At 51.2% G+C, this 18,114-nt stretch overlaps 1 long non-coding RNA gene across 2 annotated transcripts; it reads right to left on the minus strand.

The window, feature by feature from the left end:
• Positions 1–1,412: 1,412 nt before the first annotated feature.
• On the minus strand, positions 1,413–5,463 carry LOC138393120 (uncharacterized). Of its 2 annotated transcripts, XR_011235108.1 has the most exons (4): positions 5,283–5,463; positions 3,061–3,144; positions 2,172–2,233; positions 1,413–1,864 (listed from the first exon to the last, which is right to left on the minus strand). It is a non-coding gene; the product is annotated as an uncharacterized lncRNA (long non-coding RNA). The 2 variants fall into 2 exon arrangements; XR_011235109.1 differs by lacking the exon at positions 5,283–5,463 and having other exon boundaries at positions 3,061–3,241.
• Between the last annotated feature and the right edge of the window lie 12,651 nt (positions 5,464–18,114).

Genomic DNA, 18,114 nt, shown 5'->3' on the forward strand with positions numbered 1-18,114 from the left:
CAGCCATTTGTAGACTCTTATGGCTTGGGACCCCCACAGGTCACAGCCTCTTTACAGATGGGCACACCGAATCCACTTGTGCACTCACTGGACACATATTTACTGAGGACCTACCATGTGCTTGACCCTGGGTTCTTAAGAAACATCGGTGAATGAGTCAGGCAAGGTCCCTACCCTCATAGAGCTGACATTTCAGGGGCTAATTAGACAATGAAGAATACCAGTAAGTGAGATTTATGGTGTGTCAGATGGACAGACAAATACAGCAAGGTAAAAGGTGGAGAGGGAGGTGGGAGATCAGTGGAGGGACAGTGCTCCTCACATAGGGGCAGAAAGTTCTCTCTAATAAGATGACCTATGAATAGGGAGCTGAAAACATGGAGGGAGCACACCATGGGTATACCAGCAGGAAGAGGGGTCCGGGAAAGGGAGTGCAAAGGCCCTGGGGCAGGAGCCTCCTCAGCATGTTCAAAGAGCTGCAGGAAGGCCAGAAAAGCAGGAGCAGGTAAGAGTTAAGGTTACAGAGGCAACTGTGCCAAATTATGTGGGCTCTGGGGGCACTGTAAGGACTTTGCTTTGATCCTGAGTTAAAGAAGAGGCCATGAGGGGTTTTGATCAGAGGAGGAACGTGATCTTACTTAAATGTTTAAAGGATCATCTTGGTTTCTGTTTGGGGAATAAATTGTTCAAGATGGAGGCAGAGAGACCACTCACACGGAAATACCAACAACCCAAGAAAGGGGTGCTGGGGCTTGGAGCGAGATGATGGCAATGGAACGAAGTGGGCAGATTCTGGCTACACTTTGAAGGCTGAACAGATGGAATTTACTGATAGATTGAATGTGGGACATGAGAGAAAGAGAGAGGTTAAGGATGACTCAAAGATTTTTGGTATCTCCAATTGGAAGTGGAGATACTGATTACTGAGATGGAACATTTATTTTGAATGTATTAAGTCAGATCTCTTCTGCTTGTTCATTAAAATGTCAAGTTAGACATCTAAGTGAAGGCACCGGGCAGGGAGGGGTTGTGAGAGTCCATTTACATCAGAGCCCAGGTCACAACCCAGACCTCTCTCCTCGGAAGTCCAGATTCTTTTTTTTTAAATTGTGGTGAAAAGGCTGGGCACAGTGGCTCACACCCGTAATCCTAGCACTCTGGGTATTCGAAGTCAAGGTGGGAGGATTGCTTGAGGTCAGGAGTTGGAGGTTGCAGCGAGCTATGATGATGCCACTGCACTCTAGCCAGGCATCAGAGTGAGACTTTGTCTCAAAAAAAAAAAAATAAAAATAAAAAATAAATTAATAAAAAATTGTGATAAAAAACCACATAACATGAAATTTTCCATTTTAACAATTTTTTAAGTGTACAGTTCAGTAGTATTAGTTATATTCACATCATTGTACAACCAATCTCCAAAACTTTTTCATCTTGCACAACTGAAACTCTGTAACTATTAAACAGCGGCTCTCCATTTTCCCCTCCCCTCAGTCCCCGGCAACCACTATTCTCTTTTTGTCTCTACGAGTTTGACTACTTCTGATATCTCATGTTGGTGGAATTATATAATATTTGTCCTCTTGTGACTGGATTACTTTATTTAGCACAATGTCCTCAAATTCCATCCATGTTGTAGCCTGTGTCAGAATTTCCTTCCTTTTTAAGGCTGAATTCTATTCTATGGTGTGGATAGACCACATTTTGCTTATCCATTCATCCATCAGTGGACACTTGAGTTGCTTCCACATTCTGGCTGTCGTGAGAAAGGCCACCGTGAACAGGGTGTCCGAACACCTCTGCAACTCTGTCGGATACACCGGCAGCCCTCCCTCTCCGTGGGCTCTGCCTCTGCGGATTCAACCCACTGAGGGTAGAAAACATTCAGAAAAACAATTGTAATTAATATATATAGACATTTTTCTTGTCATTATTCCAAAAAATACAGTATAACTATTTATTCATAGGTAGCATTTATGTTGTATTAGGTATTGTAAGTAATTCAGAGATGATTTAAAGTATACAGGAGGATGTGTATAAGTTATATGCAAATAGTGCACCGTGTTATATCAGGGACTTGGGCATCTGCGGATTTTGGTATCCGAGGGAGACGCTGGAACCAGTCTCCCATGGAAACTGAGGGACGACTGCACACTGGAAGTCTGGATTCTTACCTTGTTCAGTATTAGCACAGCAGTGGCCAGGGGAAGGGTGGTCCCGCCTAAATCAAGCAACTCTGGAAGGGAACACAGACACCGAACAGGTAACTTCAGGTGTTCTGAGTGCTGTGCACAAAAACCAGGCTGTTAGGGGACCATAGATGGGGATGCACACTGTGTGACCCAAAGGAGGAAGAAAGAGAAGACCATCCAAACCCTCCCCCTGAGATGCTCACGTAGTATTAGGCAGCAGCCAGCCCTAATAACCAAACGGACTCAAACTCATGCTCACATGGGAAGGTCTGACGGTCTTAATGTGCCCAGAGCAGAGGAAATCAGTGTTTTAGATTTATAATAGCAAAATAATGATGATGATGATAACTATCCTTTACTGAGTGTGTACCCTGAACAGGATAAAACATAAAGAGCGTAACACACATTATCTCATTGAATCCTTCCAATCACCTTGCAGTGTAAGGGCTGTTAAACCCTCCATTTGCACATGAGGAAACTGAGTCTGGGGGAGGTGAGCTCCTTTACCTGAGGTGTGCAACCGGTGACAGAGCCGGGCTCAAGCTAGCTGGGCCTGACTCTCACTCAGACTGGTCCTCTTGTGAACCTCCGCCACGCCCACCCTTGGTCCCTGCCCTGCCATCCCTGGGCCGGCACCTCCTCTGGCGAGCTGAGTGAATCAGGCCTAGGTCCAAGGGGCAGCGTGGGCCACGCCCCGCTCCCCAAGAGGACAGAACCTTTGCCGAGACACAGGCACCCGCGGATTTCAACACTTTTGATTTCCTCATCTTCCTTTCCCAACATGTGACCTATTGGCCCAACATGTGAATGATGCGGGAACAGGCGGGGGCCAGGGACAAGCCGCTGAGATATGGAAGGGGACAGACCTTACCTCTTGCCTGGACTTCCACGATCGCGTCCCCACAGCTCCCTTGGTGTCCAGCGTCTTGCCCAGCTACGCAGCAGCCTGGGTGAGCTTTTCAAAGTGTGAGTTTGATTTTGTCACCCCCACAGCTACAATCTTTTCGTTTCCCACTGCTCTTAGAATAAACGTTGGGTACCCTGCCCCCGCCCACGAGGCCCCACACCGGGCTGACCCCGTCCCTCCCCCCACCTCCGCGGCCCCCCACCTCACCCCGGCCCCACGGTCCCTTCCCCAGCAAGCCCTTCCACAGCCATCTCAGGTCATCAGCACGCCTCCCAGCCTGCCCAGTCCCTCTCTATCACCTAACTTTTAAGAAAAATCAGTATGTTTTTTATTGTGGTAAAGTGTACATACATAATAAAATTTACCTTTTTAACCTTGTTAAGTGTATACTTCAGTGGTGTTAAGTACATTCACATTGTTGTGTGACCATCACCACCATTTGTCTCCAAACTTTTTCATCCTCCCAAAGAGAAACTCTGTACTTATTAAACAATAATTCCCCGGCCCCCAAAAATCTCTATTCTACTTTCTGTCTCTGCATATTTGACTATTCTAGGTAACTTATAGAATGGGAATCATACTGTTTTTGTCCTTTTGTGATTGGCTTATTTCACTTAGCATAATATTCTCAAAGTTCATCCATGTTGTAGCTTGTGTTAGGAATAATATCCCACTGTATGGATAGACCACATTTTGTTTATCCATTCACCTGTTGATGAACATTTGGGTCGTTTCCACCTTTTGGCTGTTGTGAATAGTGCTGCTATGAACATTCGTGCACAATTATCTGTTTGAGTCCCTGCTTGCAGTTCTTTTGGGTATTACACAACCTTTTGTATTGTCTCTATAATGCACCACTACCTGAAATTATTTTGCCTCGTCCTTTGCTTGATAACTTGTCTTCTGTCTCCCTCCCGCAGTCTCCTTGCCTGTTCGGTACGCCACTGTTATCACAGAGACTGCAACAGTGTCCGGCTCATGCTAAGGTCTCAGTAAACATTTTTTAAGCTAATGAATCAGTAACACTGCAGATGGGCCTCCTGCATTGGGCACAAGACTAGTCTCCACCTCTAAATGAGGACACACCTAAAACACCAAAATGCTTATAGGCATCCACAGATATTGTTTTTTAATGTTTTTCTTTGTCAAGTTTAATACAAAATTTATAAAAGTAGCATGTGCACCAGGGTCCATGGAAATGAAAGGTGCATGTGCAGTCAACAAAGCGGGGACTGCAGAGCAGGCTCACTGGAGAAATCAGAGCCCGTGTGTGCTGCCGTGTGTCGGGGAAGGTGAAGGTTTGGATGTCCTGGGACAAGGGGCCTGTACCCCTCTCTCCCGTAAGGACTGTCATGTTTTGAGCACGTGTTCTTTGCCAGGCCCTGATCACCTGGGACTGCTGTGAGGAGCAGGAGTGGTTCAGGAGAGAAAGCAGCCCCTTTAAGCCCCAGGGGAATGACAGTGTCATCACGCACAAAGCTATCTGCTCAGCATAGCAAGGTTAGGAACAGAGGCCAGGATCCCTAAATTCATCCTGCTTTGCCATCCTTGTTAGGGACCGGCTGGATGTGATGTGTGATTTGCCATTCATGTCCTCTCCCTCTTGCCAAGCCAACCAAGGTCCCATCTCCTACATATCTTCTCCCCCATCGCCCCCCTAAATGTGTGTGTATGTGTGCATGTGTGTGTATGTAAGAGCATGTGTGTATATGGGTATGGAGTGGGGTAGAAGGGCACATATATAAGTGTGCATATGTACATGTGTGGATATGTGTGTAACTACAGGGACATCAGATAAGTCACTTAGACTCTCTGAGCTTCTGTTTTGTGGTCCATAAAAACAGACAAATAAACAAAAACTCCTCCCTGCTAGGGGACTTGTGAGTTAAGTGTGATAGCATCTCCAGCCACTTTGCATGGCTCCTGGTACATGGTAAGTGCTAATCAATGACGGTTGTCACTTCCGTCCTCTCTGCTTTATCACCAAACTCCTGACCCAGAATCTAGTTGTCCGGCACCTCTTAACCTACATAAACTGTCCTCTGCTCTTAGTCAGCTGGTGGCTACAAAGAGGAGCTGTCCCTGAAGGGGTGGAAGGGACAGTTTTCTATCCTGAGAGCACAGCAGAGCGCACATCTGCCAGCCCCGCTTTGTGTTTTATGTCCGTTTTCTCGCTGAATCCTCACCTCAGCCCTGCGCAGTTGGTTCAGTGATGCCCAGGTGACAGACAGGAAGCTCGAGGCTTGGAGGATAACAGGTCACACATCCAGCAAGCAGTAGAGCAGGCTTTTGGCTCCGGGCCTAGGCACCTCCAAGTCGCTGTTCCCTCCACTCTCTGACACTGAAGGGCGGCTGGAGAGGCAGTGGAAGAGCCTGCAGGGGACGCATGTGCCAGGCGTGGAGAGGGTGAGGGCGAGGCTTGAGACAAGAGGACCAGTAGGACCAGGTCATGAAGGGTCTTGAAGGCCACGCGGAGGAGTCTGGAGTTTGGGATTCATCCCACGGCTGGGGACTTTAAACAGGGAAACAAGAAGATCAGACTGGAGCTTAAGCAAAGCGATTTTGGCACATCCAATAAAAAGGAAGCTGGGAAGGCAGACTCCGGGAGAAATAGCAGCGGCCTGGGCTGCTACACTCTGAGAAGTGTCTGAGGCAGCAACACCTGCTGGGCACCTGCTGGAGCCCCACCAGCCACCGGTCTCTAGGAGGTGGTCTGGGCGACGGGGACCCAGTTGCTCCCTCTCCATCTCTGTTGCCTGGAGCAAACGAGTCTTGTACTGCGGACAATGACTCTGGGAAGCCACATGGATGTCAGTGGGTGACCTAAGTTCTGTGGCCACAGGGCCCTCCTGGAAAATAGAGGCTGCCAGAAGCAGAGGTTGCCATGGCCATTAGGAACACCCGAGCTGGGTGTCACGACAACCGGTGGGGTGTTGCCTTTGTGTTTTGTACTCCCGTACTCACTCTTCCTTCTGCCAGTGCAAACTAGCCCCATGCTCCTTGGAGGGTACTCAAAGTCAGGCTGCCTCCCTGGCTCTGATGCTGCAGGGAAGAGAGAGCCAAGTGTCTTTTTAGTGCCTTGAGACAGAGGGGAGATTTCCCAGGCCTGGGAAGGGGGTGGAGGGTGCAATGTCTAGCAGAGGTGACTGAGTGGCACATTTAACTCAGGGAGGCCAGACCCTGGCATAGCAGTACCGAGACGCCTGCACACAGGGGCCACGCAGCAGGCCCAGGGAGGAGGTCAGCAGTAGCCACGGCTGCAAGGTTGGACTGAAGACCCGTTTCAGGTGGGAGCCTCCCAGATAGTGCACTGCCCTAATAAAAGAGGGGTCCCCCTAGTCTCGTCTCACCAACAACTGAGATCGAATTTCCTACTACTTCAGCAAGAATGTGGACTTAGGGTCAGAGTTAATTAGACTTCAAGGAAAAAAAAATAATGTAGCATTTCTTGCACTGTCAATTTTATGGAGTAGGATTCATAATAAAAGTAGGACATTTATTAATAGGACATCATCATAACACTGAGGTCTCCATCAGGGATTGTCTGATTGCTAGGAATAGCCTTTTACTCAGAAAAGTTCACTCGAAAAGCAGCCGGCCATCTAGATAAAAAGCAATCTCACAGATCCAGGCTGCGGGAAGTGCGCTGGGCTTCTGGGGAGCCAAACCACTTCTCTGTGTCTCTCGGGAGCTCCAGAGTCTCTGTCCTGCTTCTCTGTGATCACGTGCTCCAGTCCCCTCTCTGCAGACCAGCACTGTCGCAGGTTTTCCCCTCCTGCTCCCCCCAGAACGTCAGCCCGCCTGGGATTTTAACGTGCAGGGCACAGATGTGGTCCAGCTCTCCACCACCTGCAGGCAAGCAGGAGAGTGAAGCACGTCCCAGGGCAGGTCCCATCGCTGGGACTTTGTTACTGCGTGTGCCAGTATGTGACGCTGGAGCCAAATTGCAGAAATTTAGACAAATTCTACATCCACATCCCTCCTCCCCCTCTAAATATATCCAGTGTGTCCATAGCCTTAATAAGAGGCCCGTGCTGAAAACTTCAAACAACAGCCAAGAAGGCAGAGGTAAGCTCATGTGGTCTCAGGAAGGTCCTTTTCAGGATACAAAACCCACGTTAGCTTCACTTCTTAGGCTCTTTATCTGTCGTGTCAATTCCAAGAAACATTTTACTTCAGAGTTAGTAGAACTTATTTGGGATTTCCTACCGGACTATAAGTCCACAGTATGTGGCATTTACAAGAACAAAAATAATATAGCTTCTTCTATAGATATCTTATAATTATTTTCTATCTCTCTCTATATAAGATAATAAATATTTTGATTTTTGGTCCAATTTTTTTTTCCTGGAGAATTGGGATGCATCACAATGAGCTGTGTACCATCATCTGACAGATATGGTCCCTCGCTGAACTCAGTTTCCTCGTCTGTAAAATGAGGATACTAACAGTGCTTACTTTGCAGGGCCGATGTAAGAATGAAGTAAAGCTCAGCAAATACTAGTTCTTCTTATAAACTTGCAGCTAGACAGCTAACACTATCTAATCGACCCAGGGCCCAGGGCTCTCAGTTTAAATGCTCCAAAGGATTCATCTGATTGGCTGTGAAGTATGTCCCTCCAGGGTCAGGAATCTTCCAGAATCAGGTTGCCTGGAGGCAATGGATCACATGGCTGCATAGGCTAAACATGGGCTGGTGGGGGGTGGGGGGTTGCCAAGATGTTGGAATGCGCAGGTTTGCAATGGCAGATATGTCCGGAATCAACAATGAGAAGATTCTAGAGTATCAGGGCTGGAAAGGCAATTGGGACCATCTGGCCCAGTGGCTCCAATTTTACATGTTTAGAAACCAAGGCTCTGAGAAACACGGTGACCTACTTGAGTACTGACCTACACAGTGAATTGGAGGCACAGGCTGTTCTATTCCCAACCCGTGTCCTATCCAAAGGGGCAGAGGTGCGCTCACCACTGATCCTCCCACCTTACCACCTTCTGGCCTTCCTGGGCACCTCTGAGTTCGGCAGTGTCACAGCTGCATGCTGACAACACCCTGGAATCCAGGCTGCAGGTGGGGCTCAGCCTCCTGGCCCTGTCCGGCCAGCCCCAGCCACCTGCACAACGGGCCCCACCCACTCCTTCCAGCTAAGCAGGTCTGGTGGCCGCATGAACACCTTTGCTCAGGCAGTTCCCTTTGCCTGGAGTTCCTGCCTTCCCCTCACCGCCCACCTGAGTTCCGCAGACTCTGCTCAGGGCCACACCCTCTGAGAGGTCGTCTCTGGTGAACGCCCCTCCCACGCCCCTACTTCCCCATTTCTGTCTTTTTCTCCATCTGAACTCAGTTGACTCCCCCCTGCCCCATCTGTGGGGCACACGGTTATATATTGCCTGCTAATTTTAATTCAACTGTAAATTCTCTCTTGATGTTAGAAACCTTGTCTTAAACACTGTGCAACAAGCACTCAGCGCTACGCTGGGTGCTTAGAGGGTGGTCAGTAACCGCGCTGAAGGCGAGAGTGTGCAAGTGAGTGAGTGGCTGTCAGCTGGGACCCCTCCTGCCCCTCAGAAGCCTGTGGGTTGGACCAGCAGGAGCCTTCCTGTCCCCAGGATTTCCTGGGGAAGGTGGTGCAGACCTAGGTTAGGCCAGTCACAGCAGTTGGTCACAGAGCTGGAGGCGAGCTCCGTCTCAACTGTCTCTCTTCAGGCCTCACAGCCAGCCTGTGATCACTGCCATTTCAGCAATGAGGACCCTGAGGCTCAGAGACAGCTGGCTCTGCTGGGGGCCACAGGCCCAGTGTGCTCTGAGCACAGGCCATGTGTGGGCTGGGCCCCAGGGACACAGTTGAGCAGGACACACCCTTAACCTCAGGGTGGAGTGTGGCTGGAGGCCAGCCCTGAAGAACCCACTGCGACCCCAGGTCCTGCGCACTCACCTGACAGGCTAAACAAGGCTGTTGGCACATAAAGGAGGGGCCCTAAACTAAAGGAAGCAAATGACCTTTGTCACTGCATAGCAAAGTCCTTGTGGTCCCTTTGACATTCAAAACTTCCCTATAAGGGAGGCAGGATGAGGATCATTAAACTGGACTTATAGGACAGCAAACTGAGGGCCACACAGGGAGGTGACTGGCCAAGGCCACTGAGAGACCAGCTGGGGAATCTACTTTGCCAGCCTCCTTTCTGACTAACCACCTCTCTCTCCACTGTCCTGCGCGAAGGCCGTTCCAGAGGGTCAGCGCTTGGTTCCCAGACACACACTTCTGTGTCTGGCTGCCTCGCCTTTGCTCAGGCTGCCACCCCTGCCCGCAGGCCCTTTTCCCACTCCAAACTCTGCAAGGCCCCCGGCTTTGCAGAGCCCAGCCCAGATGCCACGTCCCCTCCTCTCCAAACTCCTCTAATTTGCATCAATCCCATGGTCCACCCCAAAGAATCTCTCCCTGTGTCATACTCTGATTTAATACCTTTTAAAACGGGAGCACAAGTGCCTGGCACAAGGCCTGGCACATTGTAGCGCCTCAGACAATGTCTCTGGACGAAATGGAGCTCAGTGAATTTTGGTGAAATGAAGGTGTGAATGAGTGAATAAATGAATGAGTCTCCCGCCTACCTTTCACTGCTGTTGAGAGGACTCATTTCAGGGAGGTAACCTACAAAGCTCCCAGCACAAGGCTGGGCACAGAGCAGGTGGCTATGGCGTGCTCGCAGGCATGAAGTGGCTAGAGCAAGGCTGTCTTCCAGGGCACACCCGGCCGGCACAGCCAGGCTTCCCGAGTGGGCCAAATGCCAGCGCAAAGGCCAGCAAGCCTGGCACTAAACAGTTGCCCACAGATCGCCAGAAAGGAGCAAAGTCTGCGGTCCCGCCTGCCCACCTGTCCCGCCAGCTCAGACGCTGTCCACGCAGCCCTGGCCTCCTGGGCCCACAGTTCGGGGAAGAAAAAGGAGGAGGAAAAATCAGGTGAAAGCAGACGGCAAAGCACTTGTGGAGCGCGGGGGCCGGGGGCAGGGGGGGCGGCTGGAACAGCGAGCCCACAAGGGCAAAGGCCCTGGCACCTGCAGGCCCCGGGCTCCAGCCCCAGCCTCGCGGGCCGAGCGGCCATGACCCTGGCAGGCTTGGCCCCTCTCTGAGCCTCAGACTCTTCATCTATAAAATGCAGTGACAGTAAGTGGCCGCATGTTATCTGCAGAGAAAAACTGACTCGGACAGGTTCTTACCCTTGTACAGCATAAAAGAACAATATGTCACCATAGATATGTCTACATAGGTATGTTATACATGTGTATTTTATATACATATCTCTCTCTCACCATGATAGGCTGCCAACTCCCTTAGAAAGGACTGGCCTTTACTCTGAGGTCGCACCCCCTTCGTTCCTTTCCTCCGTGGCGGCCTCTCTGCCAGGCTCCCGCCCTCACCCACCAGCGTCAGAACTTCACTCAAATGTCTCCTTCCCAAGGACACCTGCCCTGACCACCCTACTGAAAACTGTCACCCACCCCCAGTGCCCTGACCTGTTTTTCCTCCCTGGCGCTTACCCCACCTGACCTGTGCTTTATTTCCTGTTTTGGCCGGTGGCCTGCTCTTCCTGGGAGGGCAGGGACTTCTGTCTCACTCACAGCTGCACCCCAGGGCCTGAGAGAGAGCCTGGCACCGAGTGGGCCCTCCACAAATACGTGTTGACTGAATAAATAATTGAGTGGATATTTGTTTTTTAATACCTTGCCTTGGCAAAATGAAAAATAAGCAGCCCTATGTCAGCTCCCAAAAGTGGGGCATTGGAAGGAGCGGATTGGACCGGTTTATGAAATCCTTAAATCACTGAGACAGTGTAGGTAAAACTTCGGCCCATGCATGACACCTGGTCACACTCACTAAGTGGTAATAGTGGGTCGCCTTCCCGCTCCCCTGTCCCGCTCCACCGCGGGCCTGCTCTGTCTTCCCCAGGGCTGGCCCCGAGCCCCGCAGAGCTCACAGGCCCTCACCAGCTTTTCCCTACACTGGGTCAGGAGCCCTCTGGCCTCTCAGTTTGCCCAATTTGCTTCTTTTCTGTAAAGATCCTGAGGAAGAACCAGCGAGACCCGTGAACAGGCCGAGCGCGGGACTGGCCATGCACGGGACTGGAACCTGTGCGGGCGGGCCTGCTCAGGACCCGGTTGCTTTCATGATCCCAGGTCACACACAAAAGAAATGAGAGGTTTTGTGGTTTGTTTGCTTTTCAGTTCCAGACCTGCTGTTTAGGGAAGTCCAAGTGCTAAATTCTACGGAGAATAGTGGCTTTGGAGGTGCTGGCGCCAGGCAGAGAGGCCTGGAGAAGCTGACGACTGATCCCCACTGGTCTCAGGAAGGCAGGTCCAGCTTCGGGACCCTGGGCTGGTGCCACAAGGAAGTTCAGAGACTAAATAGATCAACTCCGGGGCAGGCTGAGGGCCAGAGAGCTTTGGGACTTGTATCAGATCCCACTTGGAAATAGCAAAACTGAGAACCTGGTTTTTTTCCCCCAGCTCTGTCCGGCACTCTCTGACCAGGGCAAGAGGAGACCTAGCCCTGGCCCCTGAATTTCAGAAGGCCCTGCTTGGACCCCACCCCTCTCCAGAAGCGAGGAGTCCTGGGGAACAAGGGGATGTGCCCAGTTAGAACCCACACACCTCCCCTCCAGGAGGCATTCCAGGACCCCAGGCCCCGGGATTCCCTGGCTGAGTGCCCTGGCCCCCCGCGGAGCCCTCCCAGGCCTCTCCCGTTCCATTTCCCATTGTGGTCCCGAAGACTGGCCAAGGGGCAGCCAGTTGTGGGGGATGTGGGTAGAGCTCAGACGTGTGGGCTGGGTACCAAGTATCTGCCCGGAGCCCCTCCCAGGGCAAGAAGAAGCAGGGAGTGGGGAAAGTAGCCGCCGCATGCTGGCATGAAACTCCACAGGGTCTACCCATTCTGATCTGGCCGTCCGGGTCATCAGGAAGCTCTATTGTCACATTAGGAGGTAAGACACAGTTTATTTAACAGTTTGCTTTTTTGCTTTAGAACTTTTGAAATATTTGGCCATATTGTTTGTGACCCTGCAGGGTTGAGCCTGCTGGCCAGAGAACACCCTGGGCTGGTGGGGAGAAAGGAGACCTTCAGGCTTGGCTGAGGAGGGTTTTGGGAGGAGGGAGTGAGTGTGGCTCCTCCTAGCATAGGTGCTCGGCGTGCCGGGTCTGGGCTCAGCCTCACGCCTTTGCAGCTGAGGAAACTCAGACTCACAAGGCTGGCCAAGGCCACACAGCTAGGAATATATGACCAAAGGGCTTTCACCTTCCCCCAAATGATAAGTTTGAAATGACAAAAGAAAGGGACAGGGAGAGATGGTCTTGGCTTCCTTGCGGGGGGGTCTGTTCAGCACCTGCAGGCTTTCCTGTCCGCCCAAGTGTACAGGGGCTGTGTACCTGTCCACCTGGCTACTGCTGCAGTCCAAACATCCACTGTTGACCTGATTTCTCAGAAAGGAGTTTGATTAGGGATGGTGGGGGGTGACAATGCAGGAAATATTGGGATATGGCTTCCCAGAAAGTCAGAATTCCCTTTCTCTTGTCCAGGAAGCCCTGAGTCCTCTCTAAGATGATTTCCGGTGCAAGTGCGACCCTCACCTCCAGGAGCTTCTGTTCATCTGCACCACAGGGCTCTATCAGACCTTGACACTCCCCCGTTTAGAACTCGTAAACGCTGGTCCCATCTGCCGCTGCAGTCTCACCTCTGCACGTCACCTCTCTCCACGCTCCCTAAGCAACCACTGCGCTTTTGCACACGCTGCTTCGACCCCGGATGTTGCTCTTGTCTCCTTCTTTCACCCACCAGCTCTTTTTCCTTCAGGAGCCAGCTCAGTCCTCAGCGCCCTGGTCCTGCCCACGTGTCCCCAGGCTGTATCCTCTGTGCTCCCTCTACACTCCCCAAGGCCCGAGTTTCCTCCTATGAGAGGACTCTGTATACCGTGGACTCATTGCTACCTGCCTGTCTCCTAGACATCACACTTCATTCATCTCACTGTGCCAGTGTCCAGCCTGGACCCGGAGTGCAGGAGGGTCTCCAGGAAGGTCTGCTGAGTTCCAGAGTCTCCTCTCTGAAAAGATATTCTCTAATCACGAACTTAATTGCTACTTACATGCCTGAGGAAGGCCGACCTGGACAGCTATTACTCCCCCTGTTTATTACTGTGGATGGGACCAGGGCGTCCAAGGGGATTCAGCTGGCACCCTGGGCCCTGCCTCCTGCGTTGCTTGTCTTTGGGGGCTAGTGCATCTGTCCATTGTCCTGGACTTTCCTGCTTGGGTGGGGACAGGGGAGCCCCAGCAGCATGTGTTCCAGAATGACCTGCCAGAGTGCAAGGTGGCATTTGACCTCTTTCTTAACAATCACCAGACTTTGCCCCAGGGCGAGGAGGAAGATGGTTATAGGAGAGGCTGGAGTGAGGAGACCAAAGACTCTCCCAGAGACTGGCAGGGGCCAGGCCAGGGACACTTCCAGGCAGTGGGGGGGAGGGGGGGGGCCAGCCCCAGGGACACGCCCGCACAGCCCCAGGGCTGAGGGGAAAGGTTGGTTGCAAAACAGCATGTGTTACAGCCTCACTGCTGAGTCATGCCGGAGAGGCCTGCTGGGGACGAAAGTCAGGGGCTGCAAGCTCAACACCACCTCTGGGAGTTAGTAATCTCCTGGCTTTCCATGTCAAGCCTTCCTTGGAAGGCTAATCCCCTTCTGGAGGGCACACTTGGTGTCTTTATTTGCCCGGCATACCCCCTGCTTGAAGTGACAGCGCCCCAGTTTTCCTTAGAGAGCCCCGTCCACACTCTCAGCCCATGCAGTTAAGGTGAGGTTAGATTCTCTCCTGCCCCACCCCCAGCACCAAGGATGATCCCATGGCCCAGGCTTAGCCATGTGATCATCATTGGTGGTAGGATGGGAACAGGATAGAAACATTGTAAGAAATGTTGGGGGAGAGGCCCTCTCCTTTCCTACAGGGATTGCTAACTGCTGTAGCATGTCAGCCTGGAACAGCTGGGGCCTCCAGGGGTACAGCGGTTGCCTGATAATGAGGCCACCCCCCAGGAAAACAGGACGGAGGAGGGTACAAGGCAGCAATTCAGCCTTCCAGCCACTTACGTCTGAACTTTTTAGCTGCATGGACTACAACTTTCTTCCTTGCTTAAGCATGTTTTAAAGTTGGGCTTCAGCCATATGCTAACAAAAATTTCTGATTAACACCACCTGGATAATATTTATTCTATCTTCCCCTCCACTCTCACTCTCTGTACCCTAGTTTAAGCCCCATCATCCTCCTTGAGATCTCCTGCTCTGGGTTATGGTACCAAACCACCAACTTGTAATTAAAACAGAGTAGCAGCAGTAGATGACTAACTGCGACTTACGTGCACTTCATATTTATTACAGTGGCCTTGCAAGTTGATGTTCACATCTTACTGATAAGATGTTCACATCTTACTGATAAGACCCTCCATACGGATGGTCAAGGAGAGAAGGAACTTGTGTGCAGTTATAATAACAAGCAGTGGAGCTAAGATTCAAACTCCGGTTGTCTGGTTCCAAATTGAACACTTTTTGACCACAGCTTGCAGCCTTGCTCTGCTTCATCTGACTCTAGGTACTGCCGCCAGTAAGGCCTGATCATGTTCTTCCCACAGCAAAAGCAGATTTTGAGGTGGGAACACTTTGATCCCTTGGAAACAGAGAGCCAGGTGTATAGCCAGACTCTGTCAAATATCCTGGACATTATGCACACACTTTAGGGGCACTAACTCTAAATTTGGTTCATCATTTTTCTCCTGCCCTCATCTTCGTTTCCCAGAATTTCCAAACTCGCCTATAATCTTGTTGCCGTGATCTCATTGACCAGGCATGGGTCACACACCCATGGCTGAGCCCTGTGAGGTCGGGGGACCCACTGTCTGATCGGGTTTCCCTGGGCCATGTGCTCTGCCCTGCACCTTGCTCAGTCCCACTCAAGCCAGATGGGTGGAAAAGAGGGAAGACGGTTCCTCAGAGACAGATCAAGGTGCCATTCACAGAAAGGGTGGCCACGCCGTCCCACCCCCTTGCTTAAGACCTCAGCCACCCAAAGCAATAGTCACCTGTTTGGTTCCATAGTGTGCCAAGCTCTGGGCAGAGCACTGGAAGGACAAAGAGAGATTGGGCACAGACTCGTCACTGATCCAGGTGGTGAGGAGCTCACGTCTGGGAGTAAGCGGACCATGGACGAGCCACCAGAATGCCACGGGATCAGGCCCCAGTCAAGGAAGCATAGAGCAGTGTGGGAGCAATTCATTTTGCTTAGGGATGGGGGAGGGGACACGGGAGAAGCCATACTGAGGAAGTAACATGGGTCCTGGGCTTCAGAGAGTGTGGCAGCTGTCATCAGGAAGAGATGGTGCGGGAACAGCACCTCTGGCAGAGGGAAACAGCATGTGCAGGGGGGCCGAGGCATTCGAAATCCGGCATGTCCTGGGGAGAGAGTACGGCTGGGTGACAATGCAAGACAGGGAAGGGGAGGAGGGGGGGAGGGACCTGCCCTGAGGAATAAAGAATAAAAGCAGGAAAGCCATTGCAAATAATTTGGATCGCTTTTTCTGGCCTTTTATCTAGGCTTTGCTAGTCAGCCCAGGAGGAAGTTGGTACTTCCCCACTCTGCAGCCTCCCTCGAGAGCAGAAGGGTTAATTCAGAACCAGATGAAGAAATTTCTGGGGAGCTGAGTGTGAAGGGAGAGATGAGGCAGCCTGGAACTTGAGTAAGGGAAGGGGCTGGGAGAAGGGGACCAGGCCAAGCGAGGAACAGGTCAGTAGCTGAACTCAGTAAGAACTGCCATGTTGAGCCCTGCTCTGCACCCTGGGGGCACAGAGATCAATAAGGCAGGACTCCTGGGCCTACAGGCTCACAGGCTGGCTGCAGAGACACGCAGGGGATGGGCAAAGACAATCGTGTGGGCTGAGATCTGTGGCAGCAGAAGGCCAAGGCGCTGTGGGGGCACGAGGAGCACCTGCCCCAGCTCAGGGGCTCAGAGAAGGTTTCCTGGACGAGGTGACATTGGATGTCTGGGCCTTAAAGGATGACTAGGAATTTGCTACCTAGAGACAGAGGGACTCTCTTAGTTCCCTGTTCCCGCCCTGCTGTAAAGACTGACCACACTGTACCGCTTGGCCAACGTCTCCCCTTTCTGCTGAGCTCCACAGGGGCGGACACTTTGGTTCCATGAGTTCCCTCCTATGCCTAAAAGAGTGCCTGGCATAGGGCGGGCGCTCAGTAATGCCCCTGAGAGAACAGCCCGTGCAACAGGCCAGCGGAGGGTGCAGACACAGGCAGAAGCACAGCGCGGCTTGGTACAAGGTGGGTGGGGCGGGCAGAGTCCAGGGCAGGAATGGCCTTGATTGCCCAACTGAGTAGTTTGGATTTTGTCTCCTAAAAGGGGAGGGATGTGATCAAATTTGCATTCATTCATTTATTTGACAAATATTTATCAAGCATCTGTTATGTGCCAAGTATTATGTCGGGCCCTAGGGTTGCCATGGGAACAAGACCAACTTTTCTCCAAGTGGAGCCTACATTCCCATGGGAAAATGGAGAGCGAATTTGTAAACAATTTCAAAATAATATCTGTCCAGCCAGGGATGAAGTGCTAGGTAGAAAAATAAAGATGGGTAAGAAGCTAGAAAGTGACGGTGGAAGAAGGAGGAGGCTCAGTGGTAGGTGGGTGTGTGTCAGATGGGATTGTGTTCAGCGCGGGGAGCAGAAAACCTGACTCACAGTAGCCCAACATGCAGGAGTTTATTTATATCTTGCAACAGCAAGCCCAAGAGGTAGGCAGTCTGGGGCTGGCTGGAGACTCCATGGTGTTGTCAAGAAACAGGTTCCTCCTTCCTGTTCCACCTCCTTAGTATTATCTCTGATGCTGTAACTTTTTTTCAATGGACAAACAACAATTGGACATATTCATAGGGTATGCAGTGATGTGTTAATACAGGTAATTCATTGTGATCAGATAGATCAGGGCAAGCAGCATATCCGTCATCTCACAAATGTATCATTTCTTTTTTGGGGGAACATTTGATGTCCTCCTAGCTAGTTGGAACTGTATAATGTATTATTGATAACTATAGTCATCCTGCAGCCGTATGGAACACTAGAACTTAGTCCTCCTATCTAGCTCTAACTTTGTATCCTTTAATCTCTCCATATCCCTCCCTTCTCCCTATTATTTTTAATGAAGAAAATGAATCTGTGCATTTCATATTTATTTAAAAAGAACATAATGAAAAACACTGAGGTTGATGTCTTGCTGATATGTAAATTTCTCCATCCAGAAATATTCAGGAAAGTCTGATGCTCACAAAAATAACTGGCAGGAGTTTTCTGACGTGGAGCATTGGGAAAGGGGCCAAAGCCACATTTGGGTTGATGTGCAGTACGATCTGATGGCCCCCTGGGGGCGGGGGGTGCACGCAAGGTGACTGCTTCCTATACGGCACTAACGCAGTGGAGGCAGGCATTCAAAGCCAGAAATGGTCATCAGACTGTCACCCATCTCCCACAAAGAAACTTAGAAACATTTTGAGGAAAGACATCAGGCCTTCTAACTCTCACAGAAGCAGAGCGGTGGGACAAGCTGACTGCAGCTGGCACTGGCTTTACAAAAGGATGGCTCTGGGGCAGTGGGGGAGATGGATTAGGGAGGGAAAGTCTGGAAACAGGGAAGCAAAATAGTCCTGGGAGAGGTGGGGAGGCCTTGACTAGAGCCGTGATGGGGCTGGAGGGTGGCAGCTTGGAGAATGGCGGGAGAATGCTGAACGGTGACAGTTAATGCAGACCCAAATGCAGGGGCACACTGGGGTGAGGGGACCCAAACACAGCAGCAGGAATTGGCGAGCCACTCCCAAGTTACCACCCATGCCAGGCTCCCACATCAGAGAGTTGCCCAAAGAACCATCCCAGGAGTTCCCGAAGTCGGCCTGCCCTTGCTTTGTTGGTGATGCCAGACAATCGCCGAGTACTG

Source organism: Eulemur rufifrons, chromosome 10 (genome assembly GCF_041146395.1).
Source record: "Eulemur rufifrons isolate Redbay chromosome 10, OSU_ERuf_1, whole genome shotgun sequence".
Classification (NCBI taxonomy): domain Eukaryota; kingdom Metazoa; phylum Chordata; class Mammalia; order Primates; family Lemuridae; genus Eulemur; species Eulemur rufifrons.